The sequence below is a fragment of the Narcine bancroftii genome, chromosome 7 (genome assembly GCF_036971445.1).
Source record: "Narcine bancroftii isolate sNarBan1 chromosome 7, sNarBan1.hap1, whole genome shotgun sequence".
In the NCBI taxonomy this organism is placed as follows: domain Eukaryota; kingdom Metazoa; phylum Chordata; class Chondrichthyes; order Torpediniformes; family Narcinidae; genus Narcine; species Narcine bancroftii.
The window spans coordinates 213,516,947-213,540,338 of record NC_091475.1 but is presented as its reverse complement, the minus strand read 5'-3'; the positions used below and the strand labels follow the sequence as shown (position 1 = coordinate 213,540,338).

The 23,392-nt window shown below is 42.2% G+C and overlaps 1 protein-coding gene and 1 long non-coding RNA gene across 9 annotated transcripts in view; one reads left to right on the top strand and one right to left on the bottom strand.

Annotated features, from left to right (window-relative positions):
• LOC138739698 (uncharacterized) overlaps window positions 1-11,249 on the top strand; it is a 51,106-nt gene extending 39,857 nt beyond the window's left edge. The window contains exon 3 of the long non-coding RNA XR_011342365.1: window positions 11,040-11,249. This is a non-coding gene — a long non-coding RNA (uncharacterized lncRNA). The remainder of the gene's footprint in view (window positions 1-11,039) is intronic.
• stim1b (stromal interaction molecule 1b) overlaps window positions 1-23,392 on the bottom strand; it is a 192,689-nt gene that overhangs the window by 124,951 nt on the left and 44,346 nt on the right. Inside the window, exon 2 of one of the 8 annotated variants that reach the window (XM_069892269.1) lies at window positions 16,952-17,050. The exons of 6 other annotated variants lie outside the window; for them this stretch is intronic. The gene's annotated coding sequence lies outside the window, so the exon portion shown is untranslated. Of the gene's footprint in view, window positions 1-9,432; window positions 9,663-16,951; window positions 17,051-23,392 lie in introns of those variants that run through there. One more of the 8 variants, XM_069892270.1, reaches the window with a different exon arrangement.

Here is a 23,392-nt window from a genome sequence, read left to right as displayed (position 1 = left end):
GTTAGTTAGTTAGTTAGTTAGGAAGGTGCGGTCTTTAGGTATAAATTTTGAGATAGTCAAATGGATTGAACATTGGCTGAAAGGGAGAGGCCAGAGAGTGGTAGTGGATAATTGTCTGTCAGGTTGGAGGCCGGTGACCAGTGGTGTGCCTCAAGGATCTGTATTGGGCCCATTGTTGTTCGTTATATACATTAATGATCTAGATGATGGGGTGTTGAATTGGATTAGTAAATATGCAGACGATACTAAGATAGGTGGAACAGTGGATAATGAAGAAGGTTTTCAAGGATTGCAGAGGGATTTGGGCTGCTTAGAAAAGTGGGCTGAAAAATGGCAGATGGAATTTAATGCTGATAAGTGTGAGGTGCTTCATTTTGGTAAGAAGAATCAAAATAGGACATACGTGGTAAATGGGAGAGCATTGAGGAATTCAGAAGAGCAGAAAGATTTAGGAGTAACGGTACATCGTTCCCTGAAGGTAGAAACTCACGTGAATAGGGTGGTGAAGAAGGCTTTTAGTATGCTGGCCTTTATCAATCATTGCATGGAATATAGGAGTTGGGAGGTGATGTTGAGATTGTATAAGACGTTGGTGCGGCCTAATTTGGAGTTCTGTGTGCAGTTCTGGTCGCCTAATTATAGGAAGGATATAAACAGAGTGGAGAGAGTGCAGAGAAGGTTTACCAGAATGTTGCCTGGGTTTAAGCATCTGAAGTATGGGGAGAGATTGGACAGATTGGGTCTTTATTCTTTGGAGCGTAGAAGGTTGAGAGGGGATTTGATAGAAGTATTTAAGATTATGAAAGGGATAGACAGAATGGATGTGGATAGACTATTTCCGTTAAGAGGAGGAAAGTTTAAAACAAGAGGACATGAGTTAAGAATTAAGGGGCAGAGGTTTAGAGGTAACATGAGGGGGAACTTCTTTACTCAGAGAGTGGTAGCTGTGTGGAATGATCTTCCGGGAGAAATAGTGGCGGCGGAGTCAATTGTATTATTTAAGAAAAGGTTGGACAGGTATATGGATGAGAAGAAGATGGAGGGTTATGGGCATTGTGCAGGGAGGTGGGATTAGAAAGGGGTGTTTGGTTCGGTGCGGACTAGAAGGGCCTAATGGCCTGTTTCCGTGCTGTAATTGTTATGTTTTATGTTTTTATGTTAAGGGTAAACTGTATTAAAATGAACATTTTCCCAAGGATATTATACCTATTTCAGGCACTGCCAATACACTTGACAGAGAAAATCTTCAAGGAGTTAAAGAAAATAATAAGGAAATTTTTATGGAAAGGGGGGAAACCGAGGATAGCACTAGATAAATTAACAGAATGGTATAAACAAGGAGGCTTACAACTGCCAAACTTTAAAAATTATTATAGAGCCGCACAATTAAGATACCTATCAGATTTTTATCAAACAAGGGAAAAGCCAGATTGGACTAGATCAGAACTAGATAAAATAGGGGAAAAGATACCTGTACACATATTATATAAATGGGATGAAAAATTGGTACAACGTAGGAGTTCTCCAGTATTACATCATCTGCTCAATATTTGGAGGAAGATTCATGTAAAAAGGAATAAAACAAATTACCAATTACCAAAACTAATACTGACGCAAAATCAGTTATTCCCTTTTACAATAGATAACCTTTCCTTTAGAGAATGGGAGAAAAAAGGGATCAAAAGAATAGAAAATTGTTTTTCAGGAAATAGATTATTATCCTTTGAACAAATGAAAGATAAATACAATATAACTCAAGATACAGAGCTGGCATATTACCAATTGAGATCCTACTTGAAGGACAAATTAGGAAGCAGTCTGAGTTTACCAGAGGGAAGTAACTTTGAATATGTGATTACAGACACAATGATAATCAAAAGATTTATAACAAATATGTATATTAAACTGCAAGAATAGGAGAATGAGGAAACAAATGGTAAAACTAAACAAAAATGGGAACAAGATTTAAATATAAAGATAAAAAAGGAAACATGGGAGAAGTTATGTTCTGGAACGATGAGAAATACAATAAATACGAGGTTACGTATGATACAATATAACTGGATACACAGGCTATACATTACACCTCAAAAGTTAAATAAATGGGACCCAACAGTATCTGATAGATGTTTTCGATGTAAAAAAGAAATGGGAACAACAATTCATGCAATCTGGACATGTGAGAAAGTAGAAAAATTTTGGGAAGATCTAAACCAAATATTAAATAAAATTACAGAAAACAATATACCAAAAAACCCAGAGATCTTTCTCCTAAGTAACATAAAAAACAAAGAATTTGGAATTGATTTGGATGGTGCACAAAAAAGGTTTGTTAAGATAGCTCTAGCCATAGCAAAAAAATGTATTATGTCAACCTGGAAATTAGAAGATAATTTGAGAATACAACAATGGTATATAGAAATGAATAAGTGTATTCCATTAGAAAAAATAACATATAATTTAAGAAATAATATTGAAATATTTGAACAAATATGGGAGCCATACATGAAACACAATAGAGAAAACCTACCGCGGACATTCACTACCTAAATTAACAAAAGGAGAAGGAAATGAAAAGAATTGACTCAGTGGAATTTCTTTTTTATTTTTATTGAATGACAACATTGTTTGACTGGTTTAATGTATCTTAGATTTTGTACTTTAAATGGACGGGAGGGGGGAGGTAGGGAGAGTGGGATGGGAGGAGGGAGGGGGGGGAAAATGACACTGTATATATTTGAAAAGGAAAATGTATGTATCTTGGTCAATGTGGTTTATGGTGTGAAAAATAAAAAATTTTAAAAAAGACTTAAATAAAAGAATAAGATGATTTATTTGGCAAGACAAAATGCCGAGAATGGCATTGGAAAAATTAACATGGATATATGACCAGGGGGACTATGAATGCCTAGTTTTAAAAATTACTATAAAGCAGCTCAACTTAGATTTTTGTTATCAGACTGATGAAAAGACAGCATGGGTACAAATTGAAATGAGTAAAATAGGAGAAAATAATTCTGAGCATATTTTGAATAAATGGCATGAAGAATTGTTGAGAGGGCAAATAGATATACCAATTTTGAAACATATACTTAAAGTATGGAATGGAATACATGTAGAAAGAGGAATGATGAATGATCAGTTGGCAAGAATGTTATTAAAGCAAAATTCTTTGATTCCTTTTACGGTTAATATTTATTTTAACATTTGGTATAATTGTAGAATAAAAAGGATAAAGGATTGTTTCTTGGGTTCTGTTTTTGACTTTGGACCAATTGTAAGATAAGTAAAATATACCAAATAATACAATTTTTAATTATTATCAACTTAAATCATATTTAAAAATAAAGTTAGGAACAAATTTCAGATTATCTGAACAAAGTCAATTTGAATATTCAATAACTGATACATTTATCAAAAGATTTATTACTAATATGTATATAAAATTGCAAGAGGCTATGCGGAAAAAAGATCTAGTTAAATCTAAATTGAGATGGAAAAGAGATTTAAATATACAAATCCAAGAAGAAGTAGGGTCAAAATTATGTTATGAAAGTGTAACTAATACAATTAATGTTAGATAACAAATGGTACAATTTAATTTTTTACATCAATTATATTATACTCCATATCTTTGGATTGGCTTCGCAGACGAAGATTTATGGAGGGGTAAATGTCCACGTCAGCTGCAGGCTCATTTGTGGCTGACAAGTCCAATGCGGGACAGGCAGACACGGTTGCAGCGGCTGCAGGGGAAAATTAGTTGGTTGTGGTTGGGTGTTGGGTTTTTCCTCCTTTGTCTTTTGTCAGTGAGGTGGGCTCTGCGGTCTTCTTCAAAGGAGGTTGCTGCCCGCCGAACTGTGAGGTGCCAAGATGCACAGTTTGAGGCGATATCAGCCCACTGGCGGTGGTCAATGTGGCAGGCACCAAGAGATTTCTTTAGGCAGTCCTTGTACCTCTTCTTTGGTGCACCTCTGTCACGGTGGCCAGTGGAGAGCTCGCCATACAACACGATCTTGGGAAGGCGATGGACCTCCATTCTGGAGACATGACCTGTCCAGCGCAGTTGGATCTTCAGCAGCATGGATTCGATGCTGTCAGCCTCCGCCATCTCGAGGACTTCGATGTTAGGGATGAAGTCGCTCCAATGAATGTTGAGGATGGAGCGGAGACAACGCTGGTGGAAGCATTCTAGGAGCTGTAGGTGATGCCAGTAGAGGACCCATGATTTGGAGCCAAACAGGAGTGTGGGTATGACAACGGCTCTGAATACGCTAATCTTTACATGAAATTAATTCAAATTGTTCCGATCAATGTTTAGATGTAATAAAGTAGGAACTTTTTTCCACGAAGTCTGGCAATGTGAAAAAATAGTAAAGTTTTGGGAAGATACAACTATTTTATTGGAACGAGTTACGAAATGCAAGTTTTGAAAGATCCCAAAAATTTTTTTAGGAGTAATTCTTGATTTAAAATTAGATATTTATCAGAAGAAGTTTCTAAGTGTAGCATTAGCAATAGCAAAGAAATGTATAGCTGTAACGTGGAAATAGAACAATAATGTGGGGTTGAAAAGATGGCAAATGGAACTAGTAAACTGTATACCATTAGAGAAAATAACGCATAATTTACCGAATCAACCAGAAAATTTTGGTAAGATTTGGAAACCTCATATGGATTTCATTGCAACGACTTAAATAGTTTTTTTGCATCAGTGTTTACTCAGGAGACTGGCAGAGTGAATAAGGAAGAATGGGAAACAAGCAGTTGTGGCGTGGAACATATAGAGATTAACGAGCAGGAGGTGCTTGCTGCCTTACAGAGAATAAAGGTATATAAATCCCTGAAGAGAATTGGCAGACAAAAAAATAAAATATGGAACATTACAAATGTATAAGGTTGAGAAGAACATAATGAAAATAAAGCAAAAGTATTCTGAGCTAGGAGAAAAAACACACAAAATATTAGCCTGGCAACTTAAAACAGAATAAGCTAAAAGAACTGTATTGGCATCAAGGAAAAAAGACAAACAAATTACATATAATCCATTGGAGATCAATGAGAACAACTGTATCAAACTGAGAATGAGGGGAAATATGATAAAATAGAAGAGTTTTTAGCTAAAAGTGAACTGCCAAAATTGCAAGAAGAGGAGCATTTGAAATGGAGGAAGTACAGGATATATTAAAAAAGCTGCCAAACAATAAAACGCCTGGAGAGAATGGATTCCCAATAGAATTCTATAAAACATTTAAAGACTTATTAATTCCTCCTCTCCTGGAAGTAATGAACCAGATAGAAGAAACACAAAACCTGCCAGATTCATGTAAGACACCAATAATTACAGTAATACCAAAGACGGGGAAAGATCCACTAACACCAGCATCATATAGACCAATGTCTCTACTTAATTCAGATTATAGGATAATAGCAAAATTATTAGCAAACAGATTGGCCGATTGTGTACCAAAAATAGTAAAACAAGATCAAACTGGATTTATTAAGAAAAGACGAACAGCAGATAATGTCTGTAAATTTATTAATTTAATTCATGCAGTTCAAGGAAATAAGATGCCAACAGTGGCTGTTGCTTTAGATGCAGAAAAAGCCTTTGACACTGTAGAATGGAATTATTTATTCAAAGTATTACAGAGGTTCAATCTACCAGAAAAATATATTAATTGGATTAAAGCATTATATAATGAACCATTGGTGAAGGTGACAGTAAATGGATATTAAAAATGGGATCCAACATTATCAGATAGATCTTTTCGCTGTAAGAAGGAAACGGGAACAACAGGACATGCAATTTGGGCATGTGAGAAAGTGGAAAAGTTTTGGGAAGATCTAAATCACAAAAAGCAACATCCCAAAAAATACAGAGATCTTTCTTCTATGTAAAATTAGGCTTCAAACTGGATGAAGTGAAAAAAAGATTTATTGTGATAGCCTTAGCTGTAGCAAAAAAATGTATAATGTCAACCTGGAAATCAGAAGAGAGCCTGAGAGTACAGCAATGGTACATGGAAATGAATAAATGTATTCCACTGGAAAAAAATAACATAATTTAAAAAATAAAGTCACATTATTTGAACAAATTTGGGAACCGTACATGGAACATAACAGAGAGGGCCGACCGCGGACCTCCACCCCCTAAAATGAAAAAAATGATAAGAAGACAAAATGACTTGAGGTTAGTTCAGAAGGTTTAGAAACTAGGTATCCATGGAGAGGTTCTAAAGTGGATTCAAAATTGGCTGAAGAAGAGAAGACAGAGAATGATAGTGGATGATTGCTTCTTGGACTGGAGGCCTGTGATTAGTGGTGTGCATCAGGGATTGATGCTGAGAAAATTGTTGTTTGTTGTCTATATCAATGATCTGGATGATAATGTGGTGAATTGGATCAGCAAGTTTACTGATGACACTAAGATTGGGGGTGTTGTGGACAGTGAGGAAGACTTTCAAAGCTTGCAGTGGAATCTGCACCAAATGGAAAAATAGGCCAGGAAATGGTAGATGGAGTTTAATGCAGACAAGTATGAGGTTGTGGCGGCGCACATCCTCAAGCCGAACCGGCCCCACTTGTATGGCCACGTGGTGGGGCAGCCATGGGGAAATGGCGTCGTCAGAGGTTTCTCTCTGACTCCAGCCTCCCTTCCAGCGCCCACCCTGGGCAGCGATGATGACGTCACAATGTTCCAGGTGACTGAGCTCCTGCTGCGCTGCATTTGGATAAGAACAGTCGTTAACGAGCCTCAACGTGGTGGCTGGGTTTCTTCCACTGCTCACACCACCACAAGGTGCTGCATTTTGGAAGGACAAACCAAGGTAGGACATACACAGTAAATAGAACACTGAGGAGTGCAGAGGAGTAGAGTGATCTGGAAAGACAGATATATAATTCCCTGAAAGTGACGTCACAGGTGGACAAGATTGTAAAGAAAGCTTTTGGCATCTTGGCCTTCATAAATCAGAGTATAGGAGTTGGGATGTTATGGTGAGCTTGTATAAGACATTGGTGAGGCCAGATTTGGAGTACTGGCTGCCTAACTACAGGAAGGATATCAGTGAGGTTGAAAGAGTGCAGAGAAGATTTACTAGGATGTTGCTGGGTCTTCAGGAGTTGAGTTACAGGGAAAGATTAAACAGATTAGGACTTTATTTCTTGGGGTATAGAAGAATGAGGGGAGATTTGAAGGATGTTTACAAAATTATGATAAGATTATGACAGATAGAGACAGAGTAAATGCGAGCAGGCTCTTTCCACAGGTTAGGAGAGATAAATACGAAAGAGTGAAAGGGGAAAGAGTTAAGGGAGAGTGGTGGGAGTGTGGAACGAATTGCCATTCAACGTGGTAAATGCATTCTCACTCTTAGGTTTTAAGAATAAATTGGATGGGAGAGGTCTGGGGGGTGTCCATAAGTCAATCTTTTGACCAGACCTTGTACCAGGTAAATACTGTAATTTCTTCACCACAATTTTATAGATGTACACCCCAGGAGGTCTGCAATTATTCCAGAGATGCAGATCATTGGATTGCTATGGGCAGTAGGTCAAAGCTGCCAGCCCTGACACTGAATTGTCTTGCACTTGTTTCTTCTGTAACTCTTTATAGCTTTAAAATGGACTACAAGGTGCTCCCCTACTTACGATGAGTCAGATTTAGGATTTTTGAAATTATGATGGCTTGAATCTGTATTCAATTTTGAATTCCGATCTGTTCTCGCGCTTGCGATATGCGGTACGCTGGTCACTCGCGATGCTGGGCGATGGCAGCATCACGTGAGAGTATCGTACAGAGTACTCTCTCGCGATGCTGGGCGATAGCAGCATCACGTGAGAGTATCGTACAGAGTACACTCTCGCGATGCTGGGCGATGGCAGCATCACGTGAGAGTATCGTACAGAGTACTCTCTCGCGATGCTGGGCGATGGCAGCATCACGTGAGAGTATCGTACAGAGTACACTCTCGCGAGTGATGGCAGCATCACGTGAGAGTATCGTACAGAGTACACTCTCGCGATGCTGGGCGATGGCAGCATCATGTGAGAGTATCGTACAGAGTACTCTCTCGCGATGCTGGGCAATGGCAGCATCACGTGAGAGTATCGTACAGAGTACTCTCTCGCGATGCTGGGCGATGGCAGCATCACGTGGGAGTATCGTACAGAGTACACACTCGCGATGCTGGGCGATGGCAGCATCACGTGAGAGTATCGTACAGAGTACACTCTCGCGATGCTGACTCAACCACGCTTGCCGTCTCTATAGCGATCACGCTTGCCGAGTGAAATTGATGATCCTGTCGCTTTAGCATCCCCACCATCCAGCAATGAATTGTAGTTCACTGCTTCCAACATTCTTCATGCCCAGTGTGCTTTCAGCTGTGTATATTAATGGTTTTTCAGTGTGGAATAATGGTATTCAAAATTTAATTATAAAAATGGTAGGTGCGGTTTTCTTTTTCAGCTTATGATTTTTCTCGACTTACGGTGGGTTTGCTTGAACGTGACCCCATCGTAAGTTGGGGAGCACCTGTATTTCATTTACTGAATGGAATAAGTCACAATTGGGAAAGGTTTTATTTAATTGCACTCATTTGGACTGCGAGCAGACCAATGTTTATTGCCCATTCTCATATTTTCCTGAGAAGTCTTGGTACCCCTGTATATCATGTCTAGTCCTAGGAACCTATCTAACTGAATATTTTTAAGAAGATGCCGCACTTCCTTTTCTTAGGCAGCACATTATCCTGTCCTAAACTGACCTTACTTTCACCAAAGTCCCTCTCCTTGGCGAACACTATTCTTCACGTACGTGTAAAATGCCTCAGGCCTTTCTCTTTGGAGCAACGAAGGACAAGAGAAGACTTAGTAGAAGTGTACAAGATTATGAAAGGCCCAGAAGGGTCGACAGCCAGCACCTGTTTCCTGGGATGACAATAGCAAATAACAGAGGACACCTGTTTAAAGTTAATGAAAAAAAGTTTAGGGGAGCTTTCAGAGGTAGGCTTTTTTTACTCAGAGTTTTGGGTGCCTGGAATGCATTGCTGGTGGTACTATAGGGAAATAGGGATATTCAAAAAACTCTTTGATGGGTTTATGGTTGTGATAAAAACAGAGGGTTATGGCTGAGAGGTAAGAAAGGAATACACCAGTGGTTCTCAACCTTTCTCGTTCTACTCACCAGTTTAAGTAATCCCTATGCCATCGGTGCTCTGTGATTCGTAAGGGATTGCTTAAGGTGGGATGTGAGTGGGAAGGGAAGGTTGAGAACCACTGCTCTAGACCCAATTGTTACTCAAATGTTTTGCTTGAGAAAAATGGTCATTGGCCCATTTCCTTTGGAGTTCTGAAACCGTGCACATAACGAGTCAATGAGGGCCATTAAAACAGGGGTTTTCAAACATTTTCTTGCCACTTACATACCACTTTAAGTCTTCTCTTTGGCTTGGCTTCACGGACGAAGATTTATGGAGGGGTAATGTCTACGTCAGCTGCAGGCTCGTTTGTGGCTGACAAGTCCAATGCGGGACAGGCAGACACGGTTGCAGCGGTTGCAGGGGAAAATTGGTTGGTTGGGGTTGGGTTTTTCCTCCTTTGTCTTTTGTCAGTGAGGTGGGCTCTGCGGTCTTCTTCAAAGGAGGTTGCTGCCCGCCGAACTGTGAGGCGCCAAGATGCACGGTTTGAGGCGATATCAGCCCACTGGCGGTGGTCAATGTGGCAGGCACCAAAAGATTTCTTTAGGCAGTCCTTGTACCTTTTCTTTGGTGCACCTCTGTCACGGTGGCCAGTGGAGAGCTCGCCATATAACACGATCTTGGGAAGGCGATGGACCTCCATTCTGGAGACGTGACCTGCCCAGCACAGTTGGATCTTCAGCAGCGTGGATTCGATGCTGTCGGCCTCTGCCATCTCGAGTACTTCGATGTTAGGGATGAAGTCACTCCAATGAATGTTGAGGATGGAGCGGAGACAACGCTGGTGGAAGCGTTCTAGGAGCCGTAGATGATGCTGGTAGAGGACCCATGATTCGGAGCCGAACAGGAGTGTGGGTATGACAACGGCTCTGTATACGCTAATCTTTGTGAGGTTTTTCAGTTGGTCGTTTTTCCAGACTCTTTTGTGTAGTTTTCCAAAGGCGCTATTTGCCTTGGCGAGTCTGTTGTCTATCTCGTTGTCGATCCTTGCATCTGATGAAATGGTGCAGCTGAGATAGGTAAACTGGTTGACCGTTTTGAGTTTTGTGCGCCCGATGGAGATGTGGGGGGGCTGGTAGTCATGGTGGGGAGCTGGCTGATGGAGGACCTCAGTTTTCTTCAGGCTGACTTCCAGGCCAAACATTTTGGCAGTTTCCGCAAAACAGGACGTCAAGCGCTGAAGAGCTTGCTCTGAATGGGGAACTAAAGCGGCATCGTCTGTAAAGAGTAGTTCACGGACAAGTTGCTCTTGTGTCTTGGTGTGAGCTTGCAGGCGCCTCAGATTGAAGAGGCTGCCATCCGTGCAGTACCGGATGTAAACAGCGTCTTCATTGTTGAGGTCTTTCATGGCTTGGTTCAGCATCATGCTGAAGAAGATTGAAAAGAGGGTTGGTGCGAGAACGCAGCCTTGCTTCACGCCATTGTTAATGGAGAAGGGTTCAGAGAGCTCATTGCTGCATCTGACCCGAATATGTTGGTTTTCGTGAGTTGGATAACCATGTTGAGGAACTTTGGGGGGCATCCGAGGCGCTCTAGTATTTGCCAAAGCCCTTTCCTGCTCACGGTGTCGAAGGCTTTGGTGAAGTCAACAAAGGTGATGTAGAGTCCTTTGTTTTGTTCTCTGCACTTTTCTTGGAGCTGTCTGAGGGCAAAGACCATGTCAGTAGTTCCTCTGTTTGCGCGAAAGCCGCACTGTGATTCTGGGAGAACATTCTCGGCGAGACTAGGTATTATTCTATTTAGGAGAATCCTAGCGAAGATTTTGCCTGCAATGGAGAGCAGCGTGATTCCCCTGTAGTTTGAGCAGTCTGATTTCTCGCCTTTGTTTTTGTACAGGGTGACGATGATGGCATCACGAAGGTCCTGAAGCAGCTTTCCCCGGCCTCGGTCGAGTGAGGCAGGCGGAGGCCCCGGTCCGGGCAGAAGTGAGGGGGAGGCGGTGGCCCCGACCTCGGCAGAGCGAAGCAGGCGGAGGCCCCGGTCCAGGCAGAAAGGAGATGGCGGCCCCGGTCCAGGCACAGGGAAAGCAGCGGCGGCCCCGGCCCCCGTCCGGGCAGTATGGTCCAACCTAGGAGGGGAGGCAGGCCCCTCCAGCCCGGGTAGGAAACCTGCATAGGAGAAGGCCACTCCGATATAAAACCTACGACCCAAGGACCACTTTAAGTAATCCCTTACTAATCACAGAGCACCGATGGCATGGGGAATACTTAAAATGGTGAGTGGAAAAAGGTTGAGAACCACTGGATGAGACTGTTGTGGAGTAGGTTTACATAATGAGCACTACATCGAGGGCTGAAGGGTGTGTACTACGCTGTCATGTTCTCTGTTCCATCAACAATTAGCATAGGTTTTTAAAGACAATGACCATTCTTAATAATTAGGAAATAATGGGATTAGAATTCCTTATTAAGATTGTTAGTCTGAGTCTCTGAATCACTCATCTCATGACTGCTGTGCTGCAATTGCACCGCTTGCCTCTGTCAGGACTGAACAATTCAAGATAAAACAAGACATTTCAAAGAAATAAACAAGAGGGGTCACGTTTGCAGACTGAATGGAAATATTCCACAAACCTCTCATCTACCCAGTCTATGATTTCCACAAAGCGGAAAAGCCACAATGCATACTGAACAAGGAATAGACATGTCACTTGCTGCTTTGGTTGGAGGTTGTGTGTGGGTCTCTCGATGGTGGGAAGTGAGATTTGGATTAGTTGATGATAGAAAAATGGGGAAGTTTCAGTGCAGCGCACCATGATCTAACAGCAGACTTGAATGTGAAGATTGATGGTGCAATGTATGAAGAGCAGTCTGAAGCTACAGGGTGATATTGGTGAAATGAGTGGAGAAAAGGAGGGTGGAGTTTGATCCTAATCAACCTGAGATGATCAATTTTGGGAGGACAAAAGAGACTTGGACGTGCACCTTGAATGGAATGGTTCAAGAGAGAATTGAGGAAGACCAAAGATCCTTGAAGATGACAGTGCAGGTAGATAGCGAGGTTAAAACGAAAAAGGCACTTGGAATCCATTAGTCAGGGTTCTGCATACAAGGACAGGGAGGTTATGATCTAACTTTATAAAACATTGGTCAAATCTCAGCTGAAGCAATGCGCGCTGCTCTGGTCACCACACTATCAGAAAGATGTGATCATGTGGGAGAGGGTGAAGAGGAAATTCACAAGGTCTTGCCAGAGATGGAACACTTCAGTCAGTTCAATGTTCTCCGGAGCGAAGGAGGCCAAGAGACGATAGTTGGACGTTTAAAAATTAGGAACAGTGTGGACAGGTCTGCATGAAATTTCCCAATATCAAAGGTGAATAAAATTTAGACATAGATTTTGGGTAATAAAGTCATAAGCCCCTTTTCCACTTGCACCTTGTCCCAGCAATGAACCAGTTATGGGCCCCAGTGGAAAAACAATTAGCACGTACTCCTCTACCCCTTCTCATATCCCTGGCGACAGCTGATGCCAGCGTGCTGATTAAACCGGTGGAAAAAGGAGAACTTCCATCCATTCCATTTGAAGGTAGACTCTCCGATCCCCAGGAATAAGTTGTGTTCAGTGGAAAAACAGTCCGCGTCCCGGTGGAAAAAGTATAAACAGCTTCCTATCCTGGGACACTGGATGGACAATTAACTGGGATGCCAGGGGTAAAACAGCAGGGAAACAGGCTCAGGAGATTTCAGAGGGAACTGAGGGGGATGTTTTTTCCCCAGAGAGTGGTGAGCACCAGGACTACACTGCTAGACTGAGTGCAAAGCAAAATCTCTGATGCAATTTAAGAATAGCTAGATGAGCATGTGAGTTGCCTTGGCTAAATTCTGAAAAATGGGATTAACGGCATGGAACTATGGAAATGGTGGGCCAAATTATCGGTTTCCGTGCTGTGTGACTCTATGGCTGAATGATGATTTGGAATGAACTCTGTCAGAACAGTTGCAGAGGTTAGATTCAAAACACTGCTGTTATTTCATTTCATAATCCATTTTATTGAACATTCCAACATACTAGTGAGAGGAAATGTTTCGTAATTGAAGCTGACTCGGCTGGATGACTGGTGCAAGTATACAGTTCAATAGAACACGATATTGCAAGCAACATTCTTACAGCTCAGTGCTAAATCCTGCAAGTCTCATGCTTTGAATCAATGCCAACCCAATGTAGAATGAGCTGCAAGATGAAGGAATATACTTACAGCAATCAACTCGTTATAACCCAAATGATGCTGCAGAAGTTTTAGAATTGTATCATTTCCCTCTCACAGGTTCACTATTCACTCCCCCTGCATTGCATTTGGGATGTGCTGAACATACCTGGGATTCTGCACCCACATCCACCGACTGAGAATGGGCCTGCTCATCTTACATCTTTGACTCACTGTGCCTGGTGAAAGTGAGTTAAAGATCCAATCACAGTCCAGGGTTGAAAGGATTCACCATATTACAGCCAGTGTTCTGAAGCTCAAGAAACAATTGGAAGAAAATTGCCTAAGACAACCAGCTGCTAACATTCTCTTTCACTGGTTAAAGTGGGAGGAAAGTCAAGCAAGTTTATTTTTAGGAGAAGGAAATGGCTGCAGAGACTCTCTACCAGCAGCTTGCCCTGGTGAACGGAAAGGAACAAAGAGCATAAAGCAGAAATCTACAGCACAGTATAGCCCTTCGGCCCAATCACCTACTCTAACAACTGCCTAGAATTTCCCGACTCTAAAAACCCTCCATTTTTCTCAGTTCCATGCGCCTATCTAATAGTCTCTTAAAAGATCCAATTGTCCCAAACCCCCACTGTTGTCAGCAGCACGTTCTATGCACCCACCACTCTCTGTGTGAAGAACTTACCTCTTCCATCCTCCCTGTGTACGCCCCGAAACACTTTAAACTATGCCCCCTCATGTTAGCCATTTCAGCCCTGGGACAAAGCCTCTGGCCATCAATGCTTCTCATCATCTTGTACACCTCTATTAGGTCTCCCCTCATCCTCCATCATTCCAAGGAGAAAAGGCCAAGTTCACTCAATCTATCCTCACAAGGCACGCTCTCCAATTTGGACAGCATCCTTGTAAATCTTCTCTGCGTCCTTTCTATAGCATCCATATCCTTCCTGTAGTGAGGTGACCAGAAGGGAACATAATATTCCAAGTAGGGTTTAACTAAGGTCTTATAGAGCTGCAACATTACCTCACAGATCTTGAACTGAATCCCATGGTTAATAAAAATCAACACACCATACGCTTTCTTAACAATATTATCAGCCTGTACAGTAGCTTTGAGTGTCCTGTGGACATGGACCCCAAGGTCTTTCAATTCATCCACACTGCTCAGAGTTCTCTCATTTACACGGTATTCTGCCTTTAAATTTGTATACCATAATGAACCGCTTCACACTTTATTGGGTTAAACTCCATCTGCCCTTCACAGCCCAGCACTGCATCCTATCAACGTCCCTCTGTAACTTCTGGCAACCCTCCACAATACCACAAACTTTGGTGTCATCGGCAGACTTACTAACCCACCCTTCAACTTCTAAATGCCTGAAAATCCTATCTCTCAAGATATTCCCCAACAGCGTGCCTACCACTGAAGTAAGACTCACTGATCTATAATTCCCTGGGATGTCACTACTCCCTTTCTTGAACAGGAGAACAACATTTGCAACTCTCCAATCCTCCCCACCACCCCCCCATACTTTTCCTGTCCCTAGTGACAATATAAAGATCATCGCCAGTGGCTCAGCAATGTTCTCCCTCACTTCCCACAGTTGCCTTGGGTAAATCTTGCCTGGACCTGGCCACTTATCTAACTTAATGCTTTGAATGAAAGCTTGATCTATTATTATAACACTACACACTGTAATGTGCACTTTAGAGTTAACCTGCTGAACTGCTCATGGAGCAAACCCTTCTCACTGTATAATGTGACAATGAACGTGAACTTGCTTAATAAGAAAACTGAGTTACCAAAGTAGACCTTTTGGTAGAACTACCTTTTTAATCTCTTAACAAGTTTATCTTTTGGATCCACCCTCTAAATAAAAAGATATAACTACTGCAATATACCTTTGCTTAATTATATAGACAAACCTCTCAAAAAAATGATTCAACACAACTTTCAACTGTTCTTCCAAAGTGGTGCAATTGCCTTGGTTCTAGCTACCTTGTGAGATGGTGGCGAGATTAATTCAGTATAGGTTGCAAGGTGAAGAAGCTCCCAAAATGACAGTAGGCTCAATAATGAGTTTTGGACATGTTACTGTTTCCACACACTCATTCACCCTCAGTTTTGAAGGTGCAGTGTATGGACTGAGAAGATATTGTGGGTTGTCAATAGACTAAATAGAGGTCTACAAGATTTTGAGAGGCATCGATAAGGCAGACAGCCATTTCCTAGGATGGGAGTAGCAAACATGAGAGGACATCTGTACAAAGTGAAGGAAGGAGTTTCGGGAAGACATCAGGGGTAAATTATTTTTCAGAGAGCTTAGGGTGCCTGCAATACATTGCCTGGGGTGGTGGTGGAAGCTGAAACAATAGGGGTATTTAAGAGACTCTGAGACTAGCCAATAGATGAAAGAAAAATTGAGGGTTATGAGGAAGGGAGGGTTTCGGTTTTTTTAGGTAGGTAAATATGCATGGGCATCACATCGTGGGCCGAAGGGCCTGTACTGTGCAATAATGTTCTAAGCTTCTAAGTGTGTTATAGCAATAGCACACTGATTAAGCAGGGAGTGGGTATTTAAAGCATCTTCTTTGTAGACAGCCCTTCCAAGTCAGAGATGTCTTGCTCCTGGAGATTCTGAAGTGTCGATAGATGGAACAGGAAAATGTGGCACGCAGATGGTCTGACAGGAAGTCCCTTCTTCACCCAAACAGGCGCCTTCCCACATTTTGTTCACACCTTGATGAAGGGCTCAAGCCTGAAACGCTGGTTCTGTATCTTTATTTTTGTTATATAAAGTACACTGTTTGACCAGTTGAGTTTTGTGTTCATTTATCTTACATTTGGATTTTTTGTTGACGGCACCTCTCCAATGAGCAGAGGCAAACAGGAAGACAAGAACTTTTAGAGTCTTGATCACAAAACACACTTTTCCTCACGTCAGAGGACTAAGTGGTTTCATTGCTCACACGAAAAGCCTTCTCACTGTACCTCAGTATGTGAAAATAAACTTGAATTTTAGGTGTCCAAATGCACAAATACCAAAAAGCCAAACACTAATCAAGAATGATGAAGTACAGAACTAGGGAAGCAATATTTTACTTGCACCTGGCCTTCGTAGATCTAATGCAGAGAAAAATAGAGCAAGGTCAGAGTGATGTCTTCATGGGAGAGAGTGGAAATCTGATCCCACTCTCACAGCTGGCTGCTGAAGTCACAGATCAAGTTAACATTTTAAGTTAGATTTTTTTTATTGCTTAGAATATGTGGACAATAGATCAGAAAATGAGCTGAAGCACAAGAATTTATTCACAAGACAGAGGACCACAAGTAAGCCCAATGGCCCATTGAGTTTGCTCTGCCATTCCAATCATGAGCTTCCACTCAGCCCCACTCCTGGCCTTCTCCCCAAAACCCTTGATGCCCTGACTAATCAACTAGCTGTCAATCTCTCCCTTAAATACACCCAACGACCTTGCTTCCACAAGTTCCACAGTCTCATGACCCGCTGACTCAATTTTTGTTTCTACATCTCAGATTTAAATTGATGCCCTTTTATCCTGCAATTATGCCCTCGTCTTAGATTCCTACCTTGGGAAACATGCCACTTCGACTCTGTTCAGGCCTTTCAGCATTCAAAATGCCTCCATGACGTCCCCCTTCATCCTTCTGTACTCCTAAGAGTCCAGTCTAAGAGTAGATAATAGGTCCTTATATATTAACTCTTTCATTACTGACATCATTCCAGTAAATCTGCTCTGAACCTTCTCCAACACCAAATTCAGATTTATTGTCAGAGTACATACATTGCGTCACATACAACCCCGAGATTCTTTTTCCTGCGGGTGTGGCAGAATGACCACTTATTGCAGTCTAAAAAAAATCTGATTCAATGTACACATGTAAACAAATAGAGAAATGTAAATAAACAAACTGTGCAATTCAGGGAGAAAAAAAATAAAGTGCAAAAGTAAGGGTGTGTGGCGGCGCACGTCCTCATGGCGAACCGGCCACACTTGAATCGCCTCGTGGCGGGGCAGCCATGGGGAAATGGCGTCGTCAGACGTTTCTATCGGACTCCAGCCTCCCTTCCAGCGCCCACCCTGGGCAGCGATGATGACGTCACAATGTACCAGGTGACTGAGCTCCTGCTGCCCTTAAAGGGGCGCGCGCTGAATGCAAATAAAAACAGCCGTTAACGACCCTCAACGTGGTGGCTGGGTTTCTTCCACTGCTCACACCAACACAATTTCTTAAATAAGTCTCTGATTGAGTTTGTTGTTGAGGAGTCTGATGGTGGAGGAGTGGCAGCTATTCCTGGACCTAGTGGTGCGCGACTTATTTCACCTATACCTCTTTTCTCATGGTAACAGCGAGAACAGAGCGTGTGCCAAGTAGTGGGGATCCTTGATGATTGCTGCTGCTCTCCGACAACAGCAATCCTGTTGATGTTCTCAAAGGCGGGGAGGGTTTTATCTGTGATATCCTGAGCTGTGTATACTACCTTTTGCAGGGCTTTACGCTCAGGAGTACCAGACCTTGATGCAGCCGGACAGCACAACTCCCAGCGCGCACATGTAGAAATTTGCCAGGATTTCCAACATCATGCCAAATCTCCAGAAACTTCTGAGGAAGTCGAGGCATTGACAAACCTTAGAGAGATAGGTGGAGACATGGCAAATGGAGTCCAACCCGGACAAGTGTGAAGTGTTCCCCTTTGGGAGGTCAAATGTAAGGGAACGTATGGCGTTAATGGCAGGACTCTCACAAAATGACGTGCAGAAGCACATGGGATCCAGGTCCATGGCTCACTGAAAGGAGATAGGGTGGTAAAGAAAGCATGTGCTCTGCTTGGCTTCACTGGGTACAACCGCAAGGAAATAGTCTTGAAGTTCTGCAGTATTATAGGCAACATTTATAATACTGTCCACAATTCTGGTTGTCTCATCACAGGAAGGATGTGGAGGCTTTGGAAAGGGTACAGAAGTGTTGCCTGGTTTAGAGGTTATGGGGATAATGTAGGTGACCTCATAGACGTTTATAAAATCCTGGAGGCGTTAATAGTGTGAACAGTCAAAATCTTTTCCCCAAGGTGCAAGCATTACACACTCAAGAATGTGTTTCAGGTGAGAGGGAGGACAAAGCAAATTATTTTTTCCCCCACATACAGAGCATAGTAGGTGGTGAAGCAGATACAGTAGAGGTATTTAAGAGGCTTTTGGATCGACGTGAATACGAAGTGGATCTCGGGATATCTATCAAGCAGAGTTTTACTTTGATTTGGACATCAGGTTCAGCACAAACACGTGGGCTGAAGGTCCTGATCCTGTACCATTCTATGACTGATGACAAACTGAGATGCCCTTCTTCCACATCAGACCTCATCGAAGAGTCAGGCATGATGGACACAAGCCTCCCCCTGTGCTACATCACAGCTCGACCAGATCACTACAGAAAGTGAAGGTCAGCAGTTACGAGAAAGCAGAAAATTATAAAGGGAGCTTGTTCTGTCAATTTGCATGGTTCAGGCTCAGAGTCAACTTCTGCAGCGCGTTAGGAACACATTCACCTAGAAAGCACAAGACTAATTTCTCAAGTATTTACTATTTGTGTGACTAGGCATAATTCAAATGCCATCTACAAATTTGTCGATGACACCACAGTTGTCGGCAGAATCACAGACGGCAATAAGAAAGTGTACAGGAGGGAGAGAGATCAGCTCGTTGAGCGATGTCACAACAACCTTGCACTCAGTGTTAGCAAAACTAAGGAATTATATAGACAATAGAATGCCTCAGCACAGTATAGGTCCTTCGGCCCTCAATGTTGTACTGACCTACGTATTCCTATCTTGTAACCCTCTATTTTGCTTCCATCCATGTGCCTGTCTATGAGTCACTTAAATGCCCCTAATGTTTCATCCTTCACCACCAACCCTGGTAAGACATTCCAGGCACCAACAACTCTCTGTGTAAAAAGGTTGCCCATGTCTCCCCAAAACTTCCTTCCCTTCACTTTTTATATATGTTCTCTGGTGTTTGCTGTTCCTGCCCTGACAGAAAGGCACTGGTTATCTACCTTATCTATGCCTCTCAGAACCTTGTAGACCTCTGTTAAGTCACCTCTCATCCTTCTTCACTCCAAAGAGAAAAATCCCAGCTCTGCTAACCTTGCCTCATAAGACTTATTTTCTTTTTCAGCCAATGTCCTGGTAAATCTCCTCTGCACACTCTCCATAGCTTCCACATCCTTCCTGTAATGAGGTGACCAAAACTAAACAATATATTCTAAGTGTAGTCTCACCAGAGATTTGTAGGGTTACAACATGACTTTTCGACCCTTGAACTCAATCCCCCAGCATGAATCCCAGCATCCCAGTGATTGTGGACTTCAGGAAGAGGAAATCAGGAGATCACAAATCAGACCTCATTGAAGATTCAGCAATTGAAACTTCAACATGTCTGAAGATCTATCCTGGGGCCGTCATGTCCACGCAATCATGAATAAGGCTCGCCAGCAGCTATATTTTATAAGGAGTCTGCAGAGATTTGGTATGTTACCAAAGTCTATTGCAAATTTCTCCTGGTGTTACGAGGAGAGCATTCTGACTGGTTCCATCATTGTCTGGTATGGAGGTGTACAGGAAAAAGCTTCAGAGGGTTGTAAACACAGCCATCATGGACATTAGTCTTCAATCTGTTAAGGACACCTTTAAGAGGCATTGTCTCAAGAAAGCAGCCTCCATCATCAAGGACCCTCACCACCCAGGCCATGTTTTCTTTTCACTGCAGGAAACAGGTTCAGGAGTCTGAAGAGGAACACCCAATGGTACAAAAACAACTTCTTCCCCTCCACCATCTGATTTCTTACTAAACAATCCCTTCCCTCCCACCCCCTTTCGTAGTCTAAATCCGTACACCATCAGGACTTACAGTTGGGTTTAAAAGAGTCTCCACTGGGGCAGCCACATTTTTATTAATAGTAACACTTTTTTTATTATACTTGGCCCCTTATATAGTCCAAATATGATTGCCATATTTTTTATAAATTACATCATATTTGTTCTTTAAATTGTATGTTCTTTTTTCCATAGGAATAGAACTGTTCATCTCTGTCTTCCATCAGGCTATCTGTATCTGTAGAGGGGAGTCAGATTTCCAAGTAATTGCAATACATTTCTTTGCCACAGCTCAATCAATTTTAACAAATGAAATTTGGAATTTAGCCACGGTAGTTTTTTTATGCACTAGGGATAACTGGATATTTATTGTATCTTTTTAATTTAATTAAATGTACTATTGAAGTTGATTTTTATAAATTATTTTACAAAATATCTGCTCAGCGGAAGCAAGAACATTGATGCAAATGTACATTGTACAATCAATATGACAAACAATATGTGCAATAAAATTATTTTTAACAGTATCTTTTTTCAGAAAGACTTGCATTATTTGGACTTTTCTATTTGGAGCAATAAAGATTGAGAGGTAACTTATTTGAGGTGTATAAAATTGAGGTACAGTCAGAACCATTTTCCCAGGGCAAAAGTAGTAAATACCAGAGGATGTCTATTTCAGGTGAGGGGAGATGTCAGAGTAATTTTTATTTATCTATATATTTTACACTGAGTGGTGGTGCCTGGAATGCAGTGCCCAGGTGGTGCCTGAGTGTAATACAATAGAGACATTTAAAAGACTCTTAGGCACATGAATGTAAAGAAAAATAGAGGTTTATGGGTGTGAGGAAGGGAAGAGTTAGATTAACAAATTTGATAGCATACAAGACAACCCCCCAATTCAGAAGGGAGTATTAAGATTTTTTTTTAGTGTATTTACAGGCAAGAATTTAATGTTATTGAAATACATAGCTACAGTATTCCAAATAACAGACAACAGGAAAAATATTTTTAATAAATAAACTGCTGTAATTTACGAGAGAAAACAAAAGCAGAAAGCATTTTATAAAAATAAACTGCTGTTGTCAGACCCCACGCTGGTCCCACTGCCTGCTCCTCTTGGTAGCCAGCCCACTGTCGATCCCCGCACTGGTCCCCCCGCCTGCTCTCTGCCAGCAGCCCGCTGTTACACCCCCCACTAGTTCCTCTGCCCTGCTCTCTCGGGGGGAGTGGGAGGGTGGGACCAGTGCGGGGTGCAACAGCGGGCTGCTGGAAGAGAGCAGGCCGCCAGGAGTCTCCCCACAGCCCACCACCAGCCCCCACACTGATCCCACCGCTGCACTCCCCCCAACAGCCCGCTACTAGACCCCAACGATAGACGGCGGTGATGCCAGTGAGCCATGCAGCAATAATGATCACTGTCGGAATTACTCATTATTATCACCCTAATTTCACCTTCGTATAAGACCCAGGGGATATTTGTCATCAAATACAGTAGTTTGCATATGACACAAAGGTTGGAGGAGTTGTGGATGGAGCAGAATGTTAAAGGTTACAAGAGAACATGGACAGGATACGGAGTTGGGCGGAGAAGTGGCAGATGGAGTTCAATCTGGAGAAGTGTGAGGTGATGCATTTTGGAAGGATAAACCAGGCGCTCCAACAGAGGGACCTTGGGGTTCAAATCCATACATCCCTAAGATTGCCACACAGGTTGATAAGATAGTTAAAAAGGCCTCTGGGATGCTGGGATTCATTAATAGGGGGACTGAGTTCAAGAGTAGAGAATTGTCATGTTGCAACATGATTGTGTTCAGTTCTGGTCATCTCATTACAGGAAGAATGTGGAAGCTATAGAGAGGATTCAGAGGAGATTTACCAGGATATTGCCTAGATTGGGAAACAAGTCTTATGAGGCAAGGTTAGCAGAGCTGGGTTTCATCTCTTTGGAGTATAGAAGGAGTAGAGACATAATAGAGGGCTACAAGATGATGAGAAGCATAGATAGGATGGACAGCTCGCGCCTGTTTACCAGGGCAGGGATAACAAACACCAGAGGACATGTGCACAAAGTGAAGGGAGGGAAGTTGAGGGGAAACGTCAGGGGTAGGATCTATCTATTTATTTATTTTTACACAGAGAATTGTGGATGCCCGGAATGCCTTGCCAGGGATGGTGGTGGAGGCTGAAACATTAGGAGCTTTAAGAGACTTTTCGACAGGCACATGGATGGAAGAAAAATAGAGGGTTACGGGGTAGCTCCCTACTTGGTTTAGTACTTTTTTTTTAAGGAATATATGGGTCAGCACAACATCGTGGGCTTGAATGTTCTGTTTTCAATGAAATTTTGAGTATGATCACATGCACTGACATCCAGTGAATAGAGGAATCATATTCTGCTTGGCTGCCAGTTGCTTGTGGTGTTCCACAGGGGTCAGTGTTAGGGCCATTTCCTTTCACCATGTATATCAAAGATTAAGATTTTGGAATGAATGGCTTTTTGGCCCAATGATACAAAGGTAGGTGGAAAAGCAGGTAGAGTTGAGGAAACAAGGAGGCTGCAGGAGGACTTAGATTAATATCCCAGAAGGGACCTGTGAGTCATCGTGCAGGATTGCCTGCAGTTAAAACTTGCAGGTTGAGTCGGTGGTGAAGAAGGCAAATGTGATGCTGACGTTCATTTCAAGAGGAATAGAATACAAGAGCAGGGATGTGAAGTTCAGGCTTTATAAGGTACTGAGTGTTTGGCGTCTCATTTAAGAGATAAGGTGCTGACACTGGAGAAGGTTGAGAGGGGTTCACAAGGATGATTCTGGGAATGAAAGGGTTATAATATGAGGAGCGTTTGACAGCTCTTGCCTTGGACTCAGTGGAATTTAGAAGAATGAGGAGTGATCTCATTGAAACATTTCAAATGTTGAAAGGTGTGGACAGAATAGTGTAGAAAGAGTCTTGGACAAGACTTCAGGGTTGAAGGGTTAGGGTTGCTTAGAACAGGGATTTAAATATTAAATTTAAATGTAGACATACAGCATATTCTTCCAGCCCACATGCCCATGCCGCCCAATTATTACACCCAATTAACGTACAACCCCGTTTGTTTTTTTGAAAAATGGGAGGAAACTGAACACAGAAAA